Below are 6,278 nucleotides of genomic sequence, written 5' to 3'. Positions count from 1 at the left end.
TTTCAATACATTTAAAGTTTATAGACCTAAAGTTTATAAGTCAAAAGTTTATATATCCGATTCAAATTTGAATTTGAACTCAAATATTTTTTTATATATAGTATTTCTATACATCTAAAATTTATACACCTAAAGTTTATATACCCGTTTCAAATTTGAATTTGAATTCAAATAATAGTTTATAGACCCAAAGTTTATAAGTAAAAAGTTTACATACCCGTTTCAAATTTGAATTTAAATTCAAATATTAGTTTATAGACCCAAAGTTTATAGGTCAAAAGTTAACATACCCGTTTCAAATATGAATTTGAATTCAAATATTAGTTTATAGACCCAAAGTTTATAAGTAAAAAGTTTACATATCAGTTTAAAATTTAAATTTGAATTCAAATATTTATGGTGTAGTAGGAAGAGAAGAAGGGGAGGAGAAAGGGGGAAAGGAAGTAACGTACAGGGGGAGGGGCGGGTGATCGCTGGGGTGGGGAGGGAGCAATCACCCGCCCATTAGGACTACCCTAGGTACCGCTTTATAATTAAAACCAGCATCATTAATACCACAACTCATATATGTGTGTTTTTAGTAACTTTTTTATACGAAATCGGACGAAGATAAACTTTATCTGAAATTTGTAAAGTTATATGAGTTCTACAACTTTCTAGCTAATGATTTTCTATTTGAGGTTGTTTGGATAACCAAAAATATATATTATAAGGTCTCAAATCTATTTGGATAAGTGAATTTTTAAAATTTATAAACGATCTCGGATGGAGATAGAACCTATACGAAAGTTTTATATTTTGATGAGATCTACAATTTTGTAGTTGACAAAATTTTCATTTGACATCATCTACAGTATTAAGTATGGACTGGAGTATAATTTCTTTAAAAAAGCATTTGCTTCCAAGACAATAATTGTTCCTGGGTGAGATAGTAAGGAGGTTATATATATATTGTTGCACTTAACGGGACGGAGGGAGTACATTCCAAAGAATATGGGTTAAAAAAATAATATGACTTGGGGGAAGTAAAGTGTGATTGTGGTTGACGTCTAATAAAATGCAAAATATTTTTTTGGGTTTTTTCGCACTTAGAAAAATTAAAAAGGGTGCACCCCTATAGTGCTAGTATTAAATTATAATAGGCACCAATGATGAGGTCATTGGTGTAACCTCAATGGTGTAGAACCGGTACCAATGACTACCCTCAATGGTGCCGGTAAATTGATGCTGGTTCCATAAGCATTCAGGTGCAACCTTATCAGTTTGTGCGGTCCTACTCTTCTGTGCGCAGGAGCTGGCTCGCTCTCCATTGTCCTACATTGTCCTATTCAAGCAAAACAACTTCCATTCAGCTACAGTAGCCAGGACATGAAAAAAATCTATATACACCCTAAAATTTGCAAAAAAAAAAGAAACTTTGCAACAATAAAAATTCATCTAGCACCCCAAACAATAAACCAACACACATCTATTCTTCAAAATTTTACAATACTATATTCATATAACGTATAAACAAGATAAAACAAAAAACTAACAGGCTCTCGTATCGCCCACGCGTGGGCGGCTCAGGGGCGAAACCCTAGCCCCCGTCGCCCCCCTCTTCCCACCTCGATCGCTGCTGCCAGAGGGTGTCGCTGGAGAACCGGACGACGGGCCGAGATAGAGGTGGCTAGGTTTAATTGCAGCGGCGCCCTGTCTCTGGCATGGGAGAGGCGGCATGACGTGTGGTGACCGGAGACCGGAGGTGGCGACAACGCACCCACTCCCCAGCGAAGGAGGTGGCGGATCCGGCACCGTCGTGCCCGCATCCGGTACTTCCGTAGCTAGATCTAGTGCTAGGGGTGGGCGTTCGGTCTGACTGAAAAATTCGGTCTCAGTCTTCGGTTTTTTGGTCATTTCAGTCATTGAAAACTCAGCACCGAATTTCATCCGAAAAAACTCAGGACCGGCAAATTCGGTCTCAGTTTTTTCAGTCTCAGTCTCGGTCTGACCGAAATCACTGGAGAAGTTCACCGGCTCAGCGGCAAGCACTGGTGAAGGCCACGCCGCTGCTCGCCAGGTGCGCCGCGGACAACGGCGCTAGTCGGGGCCGCGGTGGAGGCGGCCTAGCTGGAGGCAGCGCCGATGTGGACGGCGGCACTCGTCAGGGCCGCGGCGGCCAGCTGGAGGCGGCGCGAGGCGGACGGCGGCGATCATCGGGGCTGCGGCGGAGGCGGGATGGCTGGAGGTGGCGCGAGGTGGACGGCGGCTCTCGTCGGGCCGTGGCGGAGGCGGATGGCGGTGCTCGTCGGGGCCACAACGGAGGTGGGCTGGCCGGAGGCGGCGCCGACGCTGTGGATGCCCGCGACGCGACACGCGATGGGGATGGATCGGAGGTAGAGGCAGCATGATGGATGGGGTTGATGGCCTCGTGACGAGTGGTAGTGCTGGCTTTTAGGGTTTAGCAATTTAGTGGGCTTATTGGGCCTCCTAGGCCTATTGGCCACAATTCGGTTTTCTCGGTTAATTCGGTTAACCGAAGACAATAACCGAATTGCCCGAAAAAAATTCGGTCTTTCCAGAGCTGAGACCGAATTACTAACCGAATTTCTTGGTCTCGGTCTTTTCGGTTTCAGTCTCGGTCTTTTCGGTTCTGTTCTTCGGTTCGGTCTTATTCTGCCCACCCCTATCTAGTGCCTCCACGTCATATCTGACCGGGGTCGAGTACCAGGGGACGATGGTGGGGAGAGGCACAGTGGTAGCCTCTAGGAGAGAGAGGCCATCGTGGCCGGAGGGGGGATGGCGCAGACGGTGGTAGCGGGCAGGGACAGTGTTGTGGGCTGCGCGCAGCTACCAGGAGGGAGAGGCTGGTGGGAGGACGGCAAATGCCAACCCACCTGCTTAGTTTTGTTGCAAAAACCACCCCATACATACATGCTTAACCAAACCACATGTTTTCATAAGTGTGAGCTGTCAATGCGATTTTTACCAAAATTAAATACTTTTGACATTTTCTATTGTGAGATTCCACAGATAAATTTGCGGACGAGAGCTTAAACGTTGTCGTAGGGAGTTTCGCTATTTGCAAAAAAAAAGTTAAATCAAATATGAAAAATAAGTCTAATGCAAGCACTTGGAGAAGATTAACTTGGCTAGCTTCGCCTGTGGTAAATCTCACATCACCAATAACAGACTGATTCAGTTAAACATGTGTGTGTTAGGATGGTTTTTTCAACAAGACTAAGGATGGGTATGTGCAACAACTTATAAGGTGGAATGTCAAATTTCAAGTGACTTATGGGATGTTTTTTTTTGCAATTTTTCCTTTATTTATATTTTTTTAATCTCGAAAAAAAACATCAATGCAGGTTATTATGTGTAGCTTAGGTTTTTTCCTTTTATGCAGGTGGTGCGTTTAGGGTGACAAAGTTAAAATCAATTTTCATAGGTGGTATGCTAAGAGGTTCGCCTGTGAAAATAATGTTATTTTTGCAGGCAGTCTCCTTTTAGATTTTGCTATGAAAATTGGTTTTCACAAGTGGGGCTAGATCTGTGTGGCCTCTCAACATTTTTACAAGCGTTACTTTTTTAGGTCTGCCTGAAAAATTAATGAACGGAAAATTGCATAAGGCACTCCCTAAATCACTTGAAGTTTGACATGCATTACACCCTAAAAGTTATTTTCGTTGCAAATGTCCACCCACCTGCTTAGTTTTGTTGCAAAAATCACCCTAGTACATACATGCTTAACCAAATCACATTTTTCCTTTATTTATTTTTTTAATCTCGAAAAAAAAACATCAATGCAGGTTATTATGTATAGCTTGTACAGGTATGACCGTATGAAGCCATTGGCGCCGGATTCAAACTAATACCCAGCACAGAGATATACAATCATCAGTGCCGGATTCAAATTATTACCTGGCACAGATGAGTTAATCTGATCTTGCCCAAGATGCTCGCAAGCTCTATCTGTGCCGGGTCCAGAACTGGCACTGATGAGAGGGGTCATCAGTGCTGGAAATTTTGTGCCTGGGTTGACTTCCGGTACTGATGGCTCTTACGAACCAGCACTGATCGACCTGATCTTAATGCCCAAGCAATACAACGGTCCAGTATATATTCCACAGTGTGTTGCCGTCGATGCACTGATACTTTGATAACGATAGTCTTTTACTTTTGAAGATATATATTAAAGACAGTTTAAGTTGTCATTGAATTGTACGATGCGCAATAATTGCAAATTACACCGGCCAGGAAAAATGTAACCAGTTGGTGCGACTAATTATATATATGCTTCTCTAGTACGTGGAGGATAGTTAGAGAGGGGTTTAAATTGGATGTCTGGACGTGTATGGATGTGTCTCTCAGTAACAACCATATGTTGTCGCCTTTTGCGGGCGTTAGCTTCATATATACGAAACATTCCCTACCGTCCAATTTCATGTAACCTATACTAACCTATACTTTCATTCCGCTACAGTGTGTAGGTGCCGGGAAGTCGTCCCTCCGGGAGTACGGATTGTAACGTTGTTATCTCAGTTCCAAAATATAGGATGAATGATACACATGTATAAAAAAGAGATGCATGCATTTACAATTAGAAGTAAAGCGCAACTGCGCAAGTTTGGTAGTCTTTTCCACCCATGATTTAAGGTGTCACATGTTTTGGAATAGTACAATTAGGGCATGCTCAATAATTGAGTCTATTTCTATATATCTCCGAGTCTCACGTCACCAACACTATTCTACACATAAAATTATATACATTAATAGTTGAAACAGTTATGATATAGGGTGGCCCGTTCTTGCAGTGATGACGAATGATAACTCGAAAGTAGCAGCTCGATCAATCCTCGCAGCAACCTTGTACCCGTGTACAACACCTCAACGACGTCAATCACACGAACCTTCACAAATCCAATCCACATAATCGACACGAAGGCGATTGCACGAACGGGTTGACAACGACAGTCAATCCAAGCAACTCCGAAGAATTAGCAAAAATAATAATAGATGAATCTCTGCGAAAGGGCCTATATCCTAGTGGTTTCTTAAAAAAAAATAGATGAATCAATCTAAGCTTACGCTAGCGACACAAACAAACTTTCCCTTAGGGCCGGCTGCCATCCAAACGGCAAGAGAGCAATCTGACTGACGAGGCCCAACTCGAGTTTTCACGCATGACAGAGTCCAACAGGCTCAGCCCATGTAGCACAACATTGAGCCGTAATCTTCTTCCTTTGTTTCTTGGTCCACGTACATATTCAGCAAGCTTTTGCACATGAACATGCATCCTCTTCTTTCCCAGAAGCGTACTGCATGCATGCACTTGGGATCCATCTAATCTTCCCTTTTGAATTTTGATTATCACCAGCCACTACAACTAGAAAAAACATTTTTTGCATAGGACTGAAAACGGTCTCTTCTCAGGCGGACCAAAAACATTTTTGTAGGCAAAGGCCTTCTTATCGCCGATTTTCGCAGGTGAACGGGAGCACGGCACGCCTCCTGGGAAAGAGGGAAGGGGCCGCCTGTGATAAAGAAGGCGGGGCTGCCTGGTAAAATATGCACGCCAAAATTTAAAATTTCCCGCCAATTTTTTTAAAAATAATTTTTAATCAATAATGTTGCAAATAATTAATTAATTAATACATAATACTATTTAGATAGTAACAAACATTTAATACTGACATAAATACATATATTGCAGTAGTGAAAAGTGTTGTCAATATATTACAATAATTTTTACAGTTGTCATTTTGAATGCACTATCTAATTAATACATCATGGCATTGCATTGTTCCACTCCAGAAGAGACTTGTATTTATCACTTGTCGCTAGGCTGTCTTCTGTGTTGAAGAACCGTCCATCCTTACATCCTTATGACAGCACTCGCAATGGATGAAGTGGCAGAGGTCCTGCTGCATATTTTTAATGCCTTTATCGTCAAAGCTTGTTCGATGTTTGATTCTAGGCAACTGCATGTACGGAAGAACGAGAATATATTTGTATGTCATTTAGATGTGCAGTTCTCAATTGGACTTATACGTTGAGTTGAAGACTTACATCCTCTGCGTTGGTCCTGTACCTCACATTAACACTGAGAAATTTGCATGTGTAATAACCATAGAGGGTACTGCCTTTAGGTTGCTTCTAATACTTCGTGACATACACATAGAAGGAATTAGTTAGATACTGCAAGTAAAAGAATTTAAATACATTAAGTGAGTGGAGTATTACCAGCCAGTATGTATGCACTAGTAGCTTCTTCCTTATTTATAGTTGTTCTCCACTCT

Source organism: Oryza sativa, chromosome 5, assembly GCF_034140825.1.
Source record: "Oryza sativa Japonica Group chromosome 5, ASM3414082v1".
NCBI lineage: Eukaryota > Viridiplantae > Streptophyta > Magnoliopsida > Poales > Poaceae > Oryza > Oryza sativa.
This window is presented reverse-complemented; position numbering follows the sequence as displayed.